We start from the raw sequence: 16,139 nt of genomic DNA, 5'->3' as shown, positions 1-16,139 counted from the left end.
GTACAAAGTACTAATTACCACTTACAGAGAATCTATGCTTATAAAATTAACCAAAGGTAGGTGTCCCTAAAATTTTCTAACCTATATATAGACTTACAATCGACTTTTATGTACTTTTCAGAGTAATTTTAAACAAACTATATGCCTGGATCATTTAAATATAAAAAATAAAGAAAGTAAGTCAAAATTTCAGAAATTCAGCAAATAAAGTAATATGTCTTAATGACTTCTCTAGTTTTCAAGTAGTCTAAGTTTTCTCAAGGATGACTTAATGAGGTCAAGTGGACTGAATCGTGGAATGAATAATACCCTATATACATAAACTGATCTATGATTTACAAATCATGATCAGTTAAAAACCTATGGAGGAAATTTTTTAAAAGCATATTCTGCATTTTTTTAGGAAAAGTAGAGGAGCTTCATTAAGTTTGAGGGATGTGTACAAAGTACATAATCATCAAGTGAAAGAAAAGAGTAAAATAAGCATGTCCCTTTTTATTGTTGTGCGTTCTTGCCATTATTCTGTGCTACTCTCACTGATGACAGTGTTCTTCTAAAAAATAAAAATATCAAAAATTATTTTTTCCTGGTGAATGTAAGCCTTTCTTTGATCAGACCAAATGGGTTGCAGTTATAAAGAAAATTTCACATTGATAAACCTGAAATAGAACTATTTCAAATAGTACGTAGTTCTCTTTAAATGTGAATCCAAAGTCAGAGGGTAATAACTAGTCCTTAACTTTTTTGAAATGACCTTGAACTTTGGAGGCTTGTGAGCATATTATAGCAGTTATTTAAATCATATGGTTTACACTGATGTCAATTACAAAAACAAAACAAAACAAAATCCTCAGCAGTAATTATTTTAATTATAGTGAAGAAAATCATTGGTAAAGATGAGCAATGTACTGCCTGCCGTATGGGAAGGTATAGTTTCACAGATCCAAATATCATTTAAAGAAGTTAGAAAAATACATAGAACTTATTTCATAACATGTGGAAATTACATTGGAATATTAATCATAATAGTAATAATTAGATGTTAGTTGAGAAAAAAATGAATTTGAATGATAACCATTAAGTCTTTAAAAACATGTACTATTTAACTAAGAACTTGATACAACTAAGAAATAAACTAGCTAATGACCAAATTTTAATGGCATTCCAGAAATTTTTGAAATATATTTTTAAAAAAATAAAATGGAAATAAATAAGCACAGTAGCACTGAGACAAATAATCATTTAGCACAATGGCATTTCAATTGTTTGTAATGAAAAACCTCAATAAACAAAAAGCTTTTGAGACCATGGCCCCAATAGCTACAATTATTTATTAATATAGTATATCCAGGTATTATTTAAATGTTGTACTTTGTACATTATAAAATAAACACAAGGTAGAAATGAGTAAGATTTGCTTGACATCATCAGGTTATAATGTCCTGCCTTAGAGATTACTACTCTGACATCATAAACAACAATATCTGATGATGAAAACCAGTTTATTATAAGCTATTTCCTAAATCATCCAAAGGGACCTAAAGCTCTTTATTGCTATATCCAAGAAACTAAAGGCTATTTAAACAATATGAGGGAGACTCTTTCAAATGTAGCCCATCTGTGAACAATTTCATCCCCAAATAAATGAATGGATGTTTTTCCAACGGTATTTTATAGCTACTCAGCTCATGTAAGGTAGCACTGGAGATGACTCTTACAAGATAAAAACATAAGATGGATATTCTCAGGGATAGTGTCAAGGAGTTCCATCAACTCAGCAAAGAACATCTCATATAATCTGCAATGAGAACAGTTAAAATATTTCATCATTCTCATTTTGCAGATGGAACAGTCAAAGCCTGAGAAAGTTAATGGCGATATCTACAAGTTTTGTTCTGTTCTTTAAAGTAGGCTGCACACCCAGCATGGACCCCGATACAGGGCTTGAACTCACAGCCCTGAGATCAAGACCTAAGCTGAGATCAAGAGTTAGACGCTTAACCTACTAAGCCACCCAGATGCCCCTAAAAGTTGGTTTAACATAAAGGTGCATGACTATTTAAAAAATGGTGAAATGGAAATTAGAACAAGGATTCCATTCATTCAGAACAATGAGTACTCTTTTCTTCCTTCCTATACAAGCTTCCTATACAAGCGAATGAGTCAATTTTTAAAAATCATCGATAAAGCAAAAGGTAAAAACTTCTTTATATGTTGGTAATGTACCCGGAAGAAATGTAAACTTCCAAGTCAACATTTCTGTATTAATTGAGGTCACTTTGTAATTCACCCCTCATTGTGTAGTTATTTCAAAGGGAACCCACCCACCTAAATGAAAACTGTGTAACACTTTATTTTCTTGGCAATATATATATGAGGAGGCAGAGTTAGACTCATTCTGCTGCTGCTGATTTTGTGTTTTCTGATCCACTTTCTGCAACCTTGTTTACATTCTGATATTGGGGGAATACACGCTTTACCTGTGTGTATGAGACAGAGTTAAAAACAAGAAGAAAGATAATGATGTTGCCTGCTGCAAACTGTTTAACAAAACACCCTTCCAACAGGCAGCGATCCACATCGGCATCAGGAAGAAATGTAGAAATAGATTTCAACATTGTCCTTGAAGCAAAGATTGAGTAATAATTTCATATTTTTGGCAAAAGTAAGATTATAAAAGGAAAAAAACACACACACACAAAGGACTGACATTGTCCACAGGAACAATGTAGTCAATTTGTTAACTGAAGAGATTCTGCATGGAAGCTATGTTTATTTTAATCTTGAATTGTTCTCCATTTTATCCCTTTGCATACCTTCTTTCAAAAGGGATCCTGTTCTCTGTGTGGCAAATTCTTTAAAATACAAACACACACACACATACACACATGTACACACACAAAATACTTAGAACTTCACAGAAAGGTTTCATAAGAGTTGATCACTCAAACATATTTAAATTAAAAATGAAGCAAGTTTATTAGTATAGACATTTGACACATGCCCTATGTTGATTTTCTGTATTATGAGACTTTCATGTTGGTGCATAAGTTTATTTAATTAGAAGTATATTTAATACAGGAAAATGTTATTACCCATAGATATCCCTGATCTATCACCATAGCTGCACTGTTTAGATATAATCTACTTTCTGGATTACTAAATTTAATCACACATTACACAATCAAGATTTTCAATATGTGGTTGTGCTCAAACTAGATTTATTTGCAGTTCTGCTTGCAAACTTAGTATCAGGCACAAACTATATTAAAAAAGAAAATGATCCATTAGATAGCAACATTTCTTCTGAGCACTCCAAGATCAAACTCACCTTAGGGATTATATTTCATTTGCTTTTGAGTACAGGTTAGGAAGATCATTTTCATTTTAAACATTGTCAGTTTTACTTTAAAAGCACAGAAACATTTCCAGGTAATAAAACATGTTTACCAAGTTACATTGCCTCAAGGCTACACCACCTACACCATATAGAGATGGTCAAATGAAACCATCATTCTTTACAACAGTCCTGTCGTAAATGTTTACTGGAGTGGTGCTGTCAAGCTATCTTAAATAAAGTACGCCAGAATCATTGCACACATTTTAGACTTCTGTTCTGTGGTTACCATGTGTCATCCCCAAACTCTTGTCCCTGATGGTACTTTAACAAAAACTGGGATCAGAGCAGAGCCTTAGTCAGCAGATCAGCAATATCTTGGCCTCATTTATTTGAGAAAACGAAATTTAGGCTACATCTTTACACCAGAGTAACAAGAATTTGAGAATAAACCTTCCCAATGGAAGACATAATTCATTATCAATGATTTTAACTGAAGCACTACACACTGTATTTTCATCTTACACTTTTGAACTTCTTTTTTTGTCTAAGGCAGATATTCACATAATAATGAACAGAATTTTAATATATGGAATAATTGTTTTAAAAATTGAGACAAGTGTGATATGATGAGATCGGGTGTTATATGCAACTAATGAATCATTGAACATTATATCAAAAATTAATGATGTACTCTATGTTGGCTAATTGAATTCAAATTAAAAAAAAATTGAGACAAGCTACTTTTTAAATATAGTATAGAGGGGTGCCTGGGTGGCGCAGTCGCTGAGCGTCTGCCTTCGGCTCAGGGCGTGATCCCAGCGTTCTGGGATCGAGCCCCACATCGGGCTCCTCCACTGGGAGCCTGCTTCTTCCTCTCCCACTCCCCCTACCTGTGTTCCCTCTCTCGCTGGCTGTCTCTCTCTGTCAAATAAATAAATAAAATCTTAAAAAAATATATAGTATAGAGAAACAATTCCTATATGAACATTTTTTCCTCCTATAGTTTACATAGAAGGAACTAGAATTATGTCATGATCTTAGAGCTTCATTTTCTCTTTGCTTCTCTTCACATTTTGTTTTTACTTCCTCTTCTTTTTTTTCACCCTTTCTTCTTTTCTGCAAAGTTATGTTTAGAATTTGCTCATGAAAATCTTCCATTGAATTAATAACAATGTATTTATTAAAAAAACTATATCATAAAAATCAGATTATCAAGCATTACAGGGGTGCACTGCTGACACAACCATACATCCTTTCTTTGCTAGCTTAAATTTTAGTTGGAAAGATGACAGGTTGGCCAGATAAAACCATTTGAAATGCAGTACTGTGTCTTACATTTTTATTTTATCTGAAATTCTATGAAAATAAAAGATATTAAAATATGTCAAACTGAAATGAAAAGGAATTATTTTCCTTCTAGATAAGAATAGGTAAGCATATGCTTTAGCTATTAGCTATTTAAAGTATACAGACCAAATCAAAAGGAGAGTCCATAGAGTTCTCCATCTAATAAATAGTCTATTTTGTAGGAAGGTCAGCATACATGGGAAATGATAAGCCATAAAAATAAAATCCTTCCTTGCTCTCTGTTGTGGTTAAGCTAAAACTGTCCTAGGATGCCATATTTCTATACAGTTGTTGATTCAGAAGCATTAAAAAACCTAGTAATTTTTCAAATGTGGGAAGAGGATCTCATTACCCTGTCTTGAATGTAAAAGCTTATAAACCATAAAATTGAATGAGTCAATAAATCAATCCTTGAAGAAGCCTGCCGAGAGGATATATTGGTGATTTATGCATCTTTAAGCATATATAAAGGACTACCCCAGGGATCTTGTTATGTAAAGGAATTTTCTAGTATACTCATCAATCCAACTACTATTTTTGCTCATTCTAGACATTTTCTACTATACACTCAGGACTTGGATATATGATGATTAGTGATTGATGCTGGTAGGTAATCTCCTCCCCTCTGGACCCACATATCACCATATTAAAATTCTCTAAATTGCACATTTGGGGGAACATTCCAAGAGAGAATTTGCATTATGTTAATCTCATTTTATGTGTTTGATTCTCTGGTACTGCATTATTCATCAGATAAAATTTGATCCAGGGAAACACATACCAATCTGTAAAGTGGGCAGCATGTATTAAAAACAAAACAAATAAAAAAGCATGAGAAATATACCAAGAGTACATACTCATTTTAGAACAGAATTTAAGAGGTTCCAAATTATCACTTGTTTTCATTTAATATTGTCAGTTACTGGGTACTTTATAGGGAGATTTCAGTGTTCACAGTTTGATACATTGCCCAGTTTTCTTTTCTGAACTTGCGTACTGAGGCTAATTGAGGTTTCTGTAGACAAAATGTTGGTATTTTGAAACACTCTTTAAATAAAATATAGGAACCTTCTTTAAAGTGACATAAAATCAACTTTAAGGAGTCAAAATTTTAAAAACTTTATTGTCCCCCTCATCTCTCAGTGTTACTGAAAATCACAGGAAACAAAACAATAAATTTTTCATTTACCAGACAAAATAAGTAATGGGATTTTTTTGTTCAAGGTTAATTCTATTGTTTTCTTTCCCCACTCAGGTTTTATGATTTTAACCACTCCCAATCTGATTGAAAAGTTGTTTTCCGGTCATTGTTCAAATAATATTCTCACCAATAAAAATGAAAATTGTTCAAATAAAATGAAAGTTTTAATAGGGTGAAGGAATAAAATCATAGTTATGTGATGAGGTAAGGCAATTCCATTATTTACTTTTTCTCCTCTGACAGAATAGGGAAAAATTCTGTTTTTGAAAAGGACAATCTTGTAATAACTTACGGAAATCTCTTGTTCATAAATATTCAAGGACCAGAGTGTATTACAATGATACGTGGCTTCCTGAGCTGCTTATTTTTATTTTTGTGTCTGAAATTATGATATTATTATATTATAATTACTAATTCTCCTGGTGGAATATGTTTTTGCACAAAACCAAAAATTTTGAGTCCATTAGAAAATAGATTAAATGGTCCTCTAATTTGTCTTTTACTTTTGAACATATTTTTCCTTCAGTTGTAGTTTTGCCAGTGTTCTTACTAAAATATTAAATACACCACATGAAAACTATATTTTAGTGACAAACTTCTAAAAACTCTAAGTAATTGATATATACTGAATACATACTATGTACTTGACATTCTGCTATATGATCTACGAGATCTATTTATGCTCAGGTTAGACTGATCAAATAGCATACAAAAATTTAACATGTAATCAGAACGGTACTGATCACAGGGCTCCATACTTGTATTCAAAACTAGCAATATCAAAATTAGTAATATCAAGACTGGTAGACTAGAGAAGTCTTCATGGAGAAGTTAAGCACTGCTGTCATAAAAACATAAACACTTGCTAAATATTTACTAACATAAAATGAGGCACATTCTTATAATCCTCTCTTACCTAGATCATTGAAGCAACTTTGAAATTGCCTCCTTGACAATTTTTCCTTCCTATTCATCCTCTGCACTACTTCTGGAGGTATTAAAGATCAAACTAACCATGCCAGGTCATTTTAAGTACTGTGTTGTCTGTCTGCTGAGTAGTTGATAAAATCCAAACTCTAAAGTGAAAAATATAAAGGTTATTTCCATCTTACTCCAACCTAAATTTTTATTTCTGTTATATGTAATTATCCCACTGACTCCTCAACATTCAGCTCAAATGGTACTTCCACTGATGAACCTTGCTTGGCTCCACAAGTTAGAATCAGTGACTCCGGTCTTAACACACACATGCCTCCCATATTTCAAGGACCATCAGTGGTACAGTGAGACTAGGAATATATTTACCTCGCTATTAGTCCTGGACTACTTGTTACTATCTAATATCTTAATAAGTATCTTCTGGCAATGGTCAATTTTTTTTTAAAGATTTTATTTATTTATTTGACAGAGAGAGAGACAGCCAGCGAGAGAGGGAACACAGGCAGAGGGAGTGGGAGAGGAAGAAGCAGGTTCCCAGTGGAGGAGCCTGATGTGGGGCTCGATCCCAGAATGTCGGGATCATGCCCTGAGCCAAAGGCAGACGTTTAATGACTGAGCCACCCAGGCGCCCCCTGGCAATGCCTATTGGTTGAAAAAGTTGGCTCAGGTCAAGGCTGAGAGGAATAAAGATTGAGATGTAAGGCAGAGGAAAGTACTACACTTTAATAAAGTCTACTTTTAATTTTGCTTGCTATCATATAGAAACATATATGGAGTCTGCAGAACTGTAAGAAGTAATCTAAATATTAAAAATGTCCATAAAACAGGTATTTATGCAAAAAATTTCTATTTAAAATTTCAGTTGGGTATGATATTCTGTTACTATTTTAAAGACTTTCAAATAGCCCTCAAATCTTCAAAGCAGAGCTTATAAATAATAGGAATATGGAACATGAGATTTTAAAGGTTTTATATATATATATATATATGTATATGTATATACATATACATATATATATATATATAATTTTTTAAAAAATATCTCTTTGTAAGACAGCTCCCCATAAATAACTGAAAGAGCCTGACCTTAAAACTCAGGAAGGTATATTTTCTATTATCAAGGTCTATTCAACTAACTTCTCTTCCAGAAATAAAATAGGAAACAGCCAACTAAATAATCAATTCATCACATACGAGTTTGCCAGTTTCAAAATGAGCAACAGCAGACATAATATGATTATGAGGACTCAGAGCATCCAGGACATACAGCTGAATCCCACATAAATTGCCAGCCAAAGGGAAATGTTGTTGGATGGCCTACTAACAGGGATTTATGAGAATCAAGATTTTCGATATGTGTTTCCGTGGTGAGGGGGATCCCATGCCCAAAAAATTAGACTTTCACAATCCCAAATTCTGCCAACACTTTAGCTCATCACCTCTAAACAAGTCTTCAATAATTATAACATTAATACTATTGGGCATTTAGTACATTAAAGCATTTGCCACTGTTGTGAAGATTTTCCTGGAAAAAAATGCCTAAAGTCATCCCTATTTAGATAAAATTAAGACATAAAATGCTTTTCATAATGTGATGTAATGCATTAGTGCAAGAAGATATGCAACAGAATTAACTTAATAGTGTGTATGGTAGTATTCAACAATAAACAAAAAATAAGAACAAAAGAATTGAAAAGTATTTTCCCCTGATTTATGAATATTTCCATATATGTGTACATATATACATATATACACCTGACATATATATCTTTTATAAGTATGTATATACTAAAGTCACAGTTTATATACCACACACATGCACACATATACACATATATTTAATACAGATACACCTAGAATTCTTTTATTGTAGAAAAATATCATTTTGTTAAGTCAGAAACATGAAGGTTATACTCTACATATGGACAACACAGCTAAACCTTTTAGATTGGAATCTACTTATGCAATTTCTGTGTCTGGGAGAACATGGTTTTATAATCTGTACCTCAGCTAAAAGGGACACCACTAAGTCCTAAGTCAAGAGAAATAGGACAAAAATGATTTTAGTAGCAGATGCCAGAAGGATGCACAGGAATAGGACTATTCCTCAGCAGATATAAACTGGAACACCACTTGCTCACAACTGAGAATACACAAGGAGCAGGATGAAACCATTAATCCAGCAGCTCTACATCTAATGCCAAAGGGTCAGAAAACTTTCCCTGACATAGGGACTTGAAAAGGGAACAGGTCAAATAATTATCCAAAATGGTATTTTTATACAACAAAAAAAAATGAGGTACAACCTAGCAAGTTTTTTAGGCATGCAAAGAATGGCTGAAATTCTTAGTATACAGTATTTTCTACTAAAATAGGAAACAGTCTATTGATATGTAATCATTTTCATAATTTATATTCCTATGCTTCTAAATATCTTCTCATTTTTAGTATGCAATTCTACTTTTTACATAGAAAACTGTCAGCCACTTGTTTTGTCTCAAAGATGAATCTGCTACTTTTTTCAAAGATTCACCTCAAAGATGAATCTCAAAGATGAATCTGCTACTTTTTTTTCATATTTCCTATGCTATAAAGGTATAGCAGTTTTATCCCTCTTTGGTTTTTAGCAGGAAAAAAGAAAACTTTTTTTTTTTTTTTCCTGATTGTGAGTCCACTGAGAAAAATGTCCTTTTATTTTGCAAACATCACTAAACATTTTGGCACTTCTTATGAACTACTGCTCCTCCATATTTTCTTTGGGGAAGCCACCATATTTTCCTTCGTGCTATTAAATCACTTACTCCCACTATGACACAGGATACAATTTGACTCATAGTATTTCCCAGCCATACAATAGTGAAGCATGTTAATAAAAACAATGCCATGTGTCACAATTCATAATTTCTTAGATTCTATGTTGACGTTAGCCTAAGCTACAATTACCTCTGGACAAGTCCCACCTTGATGCATCTTTACATTGTTTTCTGAAAGAAAACTAGCAAGGAATTGACCCAGACCATTATAATCTGTGACCATGAGAAACTTTAATTGTTGCTTTCAGACTCATAATTTTCCTATTACAAAAAAGAAGTTGGTTACACACTTTATATGTGTAAATATATGTTTAAAAGTATGTGAAAATAGATTTTATTCATTCTGCATAGAGGGATGGAGTGATAAAAGGTCTCCAACTGTTCAGCTTTCTAAGGTAGATGAAAGACACTGCATCTTCCCTAACCATGTAAGCATGAGGATAAAGCATACTTTATGTTCTCCCCAAACATTTTCGCAGGAGATAAATTATAAATATAAACATAAGAAACAGAGAGGGAATATATAGATGGAAACATATAGAAAAGAAACACTTACAATATGCTGTATCAACTTTGGTATCCATAATTGTGTATCCAAGGTCTATAATTCTAACACATGCTACTTACTATGTCTACTTTCAGGAGCAAATGGAGCACAAATCAGATTATTAGCATATTTTTTCATAAAGTGGAGACAGGCTGAACAGGAAAGAAAAAAAATTCTGATTTGGAAGAATTAAATATTTTGTAAAGAATTAAGTTTTAAAAATCAGATTATAGAAAGGAACCAGAAAAAGAAGGACAAAGCCCATGGTGAGCAAAAGGAAGAAAATAAAAAAGATCAGAGCAAAAATAAATGACATGGAGACTAAAACAGACACACAGACACACACACACAAATCAAGAGTTGGTTCTTTGAAAAGACAAACAAAATTGATAAACCCTTAGCCAAACTAATCAAGGGAAAAAAAAGACCCAAATAAACAAAATCAGAAACAGAAGAGAAGTAACAACTGACACCACCAAAATACAAAGAATTGTAAGAGAATACTACAGGCAATTATATACCAACAAATTGGACAACCTGGAAGAAATGGGTAAATTCCCTAAAATATACACTGCTCCAAAACTAAATCAGGAAGAAATAGAAAATCTGAACAGACCAATTACTAGTAATGAAATTGAATCAGTAATCAAAAAACGACCAAAAATGAAGTTCACAACCAGATGGATTCACCAGTGAATTCTACCAAACATTTAGAGAAGAGCTAGTACCTATACTCCTGAAACTATTCGAAAAAACAGAAAAATAAAAAAAGAAGAAGAAAGTTTCTAAGGCCAGCATTATCCTGAAAACAAAGCCAAAGACATCACACACACACACACACACACACACACACACACACACACACGAACAGAACTACAGATAAACACAAATGCAAAAATCCTTAACAAAATATTAGCAAAGTGCATTCAACAATACATTAAAAGGATTATTCACTATGATCAAATGGGATTTATTCTAGAATGGCTTGATGTTCACAAATCACCATGGTATATATCACATCAAGAAAACAAAAGCTAAAAATCACATCATCATTTTAACAGATGCAGAAAAAAGCATCTGACAAAATTCAACATCCATTATGATAAAAGGCTCTCAACAAAGTAGGTGTAGAGGGAGCATACCTCAAGATAATGAAGACCATATATGACAAGCTTACAGCTAATATCATACTCAATGGTAAAAAACCAAGAGCTTTTCCTCTAAAACAAAAATTAAGAAAAATATAGACAATAAAACTTACCAATCTAGTATATAGTTGTGACAAATACCTACAATTAATTATATCACATCGCTCAAAATTAAGATAAAAAAATATCCCACCACCACCACAAAAAAAAAAAAAAAAAAAAAAGGCCACCCTTATCTGCCTCATAGTCTTTGCTGCTGACAACCATCAATCTATTTTCTGTCCATATAGTTTTATCTATTCCTGAATATCATATAAGTATGCGGAAGATTTTGAGTCTTGTTTCTTTTTCTTAGCGTAATGCATTTGGGATGCATCCATGTTGTTTCATATACCAGTTGTTTGTTCCTTTTTATTGCTAAGTAATTAAAAGTATTTACGGATGCATCATTGTTTGTTTATTCATCAGTTGAAAGGTGTTTAGGTTGTCCCATTTGGATGATTATGAATAAATTTGCTATAAACACATACAGGTTTTTATGCAACACGTGCATTTTTTCCCCTCAGTTAATTACTTACAGTTGAATTGCTGAGTCATATTAAGTGTGTATTTAACTTAAATACTTTCAAACTGTTTCCCAAAATTCTGTATCATGTTTCAGTCCCACCAGCAATGTATGAGAGTTAAAGTTGCTCCAAATTTTTGCCAGTATTGGTACTGTGAGTTTTTTCTATTTTATTTTAGCATCCTACCTTAAATGAGTAGTGTTATCTCACTGTTTTCTTTTTCAATTACATGATTGATGGTAATTTACTTTTATATGCTTATTTGCAATCTCTCTCTCTCTCTCTCTCTCTCTATATATATATATATAATATGTGTGTGTGTGTATATATATATTTAATGTGGTGAAGAATCTATTCAAAGAGTTTACCCACTTATTCACTGAATTATTTGTTTTATTGTTATTGATTTTAAGAGCTCTTTATACATTCTGGACGTTAAGTCCTCTATGAGATATGTGTTTTGCCAAGTTTTTTCTCCTAACTCACGTCTTTTTCACAAGAGTATTTTTTAAAGAATGGAAATTTTTAATTTTGATAAAGAAAATTTACCATTTTTTTCTGTAACTGATCATGCTTATAGCATCAGGATTAAGTGTTTTTCAATTCAAATGTGAATACATTCTATAAAAAGGGGGTACCTTGTAAATCTGTGAATGTCCCAGTTTATTTCTTTGATATAATCTTTGGTGTAACAACTCTGACTCTTCCATGAAGTTTCTGGCAGGATTATAGTAGAAAATAAGTGAAAAGGGGCCTAACTCAGTGTTTTAAATAAATAAAAGGGTGCTAACCATTGCTGCCTCCTACTACTTTACCACAAGTGTAGAAAAATAAAGAACTCACTATTCATTCATACATTCATTTCATTAAAAATACTACTTGAGGACCTTCTGTGTGTTGATATAACTATGTGCTGATAATGTGCTACTTGCTGAAAATTCAATGACCAACAAAAAAGACTTGAAAAACTGATAAGGTTATAAAGAAAAGGACAGCATGTCAAGAGAAAATAACAGGGCCTCCAAATTTAGATTTGAAGGTTAGAGAACAGCTTCATTGAATATGAATATCTGACCTAGCAGTTAGTGAATTATTAAGAGTTAACAATTCATAATGTGGTAGAATGATAATGAAACAATAATTTCAAATACAGGAAATATCATGTATGATGCCGCTTCCTGGGAAAGACTAACACATGGGAAATTGATGGGAGACCAGTAGGACTTAAGTATAGAGCATGGGAGAAGTAAAGGAGAACCAGACTCTGCAAAAACCCTATAGGTCTAAGGACTTGATTCTGTGATAGAATATGATGTTTGAAACTTTCTTGTGGACAATATTTTCAAGAAAGGTAAAGCCTACTCTATGAGATTTTGCTTGGAGGATAATGACAGAACCCAAATCCAAGGCTAGGAGTATCATTAAGCTCTTTAACTTCTACCATTAGTGCATGATAACTCATGCTAACTATAGTGTCAACTGGACATGGAAGTGCTATACTGGATCATATGAAAGGACATCACTTTGGATGCAGCTGCCCAGGGAAGCAGAGAACGGATGAGAATAACTGAGTTACTGGTCCAGGGGCATGTAGAGAACCACAAGTGCCTTTAAATATTCACAATATGTAACCATGGAGTTTCATGGTTCAACCAGCTCATGGAGTGGCATCCATTTGCTAAGCCAAAAATCACAAAGTATCGTTTAAGAGGAATTGTTTCTTGCTGACACCACAAAACTCATAGAACAGCATCTAGACTTTAAGGATATGATAGTTCTGAATCTGCTGATGCATCAATAAGCTAACTAATGCTTCCACACCTTGCCAACTGGCTCTCCACCCTTACCATAATGTCCTGGTCATGAAAATGATGAGTGGGACAGTGGAATAAGGGTAAAGTGGGCCTTTTACCTTTTCCAAATGTGAGGCTGAGGAGTAGTATATTATTTAATTCCAATCTTCATTTTAACTAGTCAATCTTAATAAATCTGTGTTACCTTAACCTCTTCCCTCCTTCAACATACTCTACACACAAAGAATGAATAGATATTCTGGATGAAGACTGAAGACTCTATGTATATAAGAAAAATAAAAATCTGTCAGGAAAAACTGCTATGAGAGTGAGTGGGAAATTCAAAAAAATAAAACAATAAAGAGATAAAGGATGAAGAGAGGCTTGTAAATGGGAAATAGAGAAACTTCAGTTGATTCAGTTGTAAGGGATATCTTGAAGATGTAGGAAAAAGGGGCAAAAACTGAAGGTGTGGATTTATTAAAACCAGAGAGCATGCGGTATTAAGCAAATGTGAAGGAATTGGCCTCCGCTAAGAAGAGGGATTCTTTGTCCTTCTTAAAAGTAGAGGGAAAAAATAAAGCCTAGGGCATATGGCTATATATTCTAGAGTAGCTATTAGAGAAATTAGGGAATTCCCATATGCTGGCCTCTATTTTTTACAACGAATTCTGTGGCAATATCATCGGCTGAACATGTGTGTTGGAGGCATTAGAACTAAGACATTTGAGAACAGAAAAAAAAAAAAAACCATAATGGCAGAGTCTTTAGGGAATGTAGGAAAGTAAGTTACAGCAGACTGAATTCTCTTTTAATCTGTTTTGAAAAAATAATTAGCACTGGATCTTTTTTTTAAGGGAGGTTCAACAATACAAACTTATGTTATGGGTCTACTCCAAGAGAAGTAAAACATAGGTATCAGATACAGCACGGTAGTCTGGGTAAGAAGAGAGAATACAGCCACTTACTGGCTGCACAAGTTGGACAAGTAACTTAACTTCTAAGTTTAATATTACCTAAGTGAAATTTTTAGAGTTGATGTATTAAGGGACTTAATGAGTGTAAAACATCTAGCACAAAAGCTGGTACATATTGAGACTTCAACAATGGTACTGGTGAGAATGGCAGTAGAATTACTAGTAAATGATTTCAGACTCACTTGAGGACAGCAGAATTCCTACTGTGTTGGTCTGCTTTAATTCCCTTCTTTCTAGGGGCGCCTGGGTGGCACAGTAGTTAAGCGTCTGCCTTTGGCTCAGGGCGTGATCCCAGTGTTCTGGGATTGAGCCCCACAGCAGACTTCTCTGCTAGGAGCCTGCTTCTTCCTCTCCTACTCCCCCTGCTTGTGTTTCCTCTCTCTCGCTGGCTGTCTCTGTCAAATAAATAAATAAAATCTTTTTAAAAATTAAAAAAAAATAATTCCCTTCTTTCTAGATATGCCTCTGCATTTCAATCTTGTCTTTTTATACTCGAGGTAAGCTAAACTATGTACACTATTCCAGTACTATAAAAAAATACCATGGTACCTTACACATATGCACCTTTGCAAAGGTTTTCTTTCTGCCTAGACATATAAGCAGGAACACCAGCACCCCCACTAAAACACACATACAACACCACTCTTCTTTTGTCAAAGAAGTACTTATTCTTTAAAATGCAATTCAGCCATATTTTAGTGGCCATTCCTCTGTTCATTCTTCTGACATAAAGTGAATCATATAATATTCTATGTGTCATTCCAATCTATTGTGAGCTGAGAAAAGGGGCAACTTCTCTGTATTAAGTACTTTACACACTTAATGACAAAAAAAGGGCTCCAGACATAGTAACCCAATTAATTTCTGGAACTTCTGAAAGCAGAGATAATTCCATGCACGCTTTAAGCAAGGCTTCAGAGAGAGGACATTTTGTATAAGAACAGTCTAGGGATGAAATGATTGGGACATTTCCCAGTAACTAAAACCCCACCAGGTACATACATCAGCAATAATGGTGGCAGTTGCAGAACCCCAAGGTGGTGTCAAGTTTATTAAGAGGAAAGATCAGCAGCAATTCTGAAGGAGAGTAAAACCACATGGAATAGATAAAGTCAGTGCACAGGTGAAGGCAGATAACAGTGGAGTTTTCCAGGAATAAAAACTTCAGATCCCAGAATTCTTAACATCTAAATAAAATGAATAAAGCAACAAACCAAAATTTCCTTTGGAGAGAGAGTGACGGGATATCAACTTTTCCTTCCATTATAGGAAATGTCCTAAGAAAGGCACATAAAAACTAACCTGGCATTCTGTGCCATTTCTTATTTGGGGTAATTTTGCATAATATTTGAAAATTCTATTTTCTGACTAGCATTTCATCTATGTTCTGTTTGGGATTTGAGAGGTTTCCTCTCATGTGTTTAACTGTTTTGTGCTAGACTTCAGTGATAAATGTTGGGTGTACAGC

This window comes from Ursus arctos, unplaced genomic scaffold (genome assembly GCF_023065955.2).
Source record: "Ursus arctos isolate Adak ecotype North America unplaced genomic scaffold, UrsArc2.0 scaffold_4, whole genome shotgun sequence".
Lineage (NCBI taxonomy): Eukaryota > Metazoa > Chordata > Mammalia > Carnivora > Ursidae > Ursus > Ursus arctos.
The sequence above is the reverse complement of the archived record's forward strand: the minus strand, read 5'-3'. Positions refer to the sequence as shown.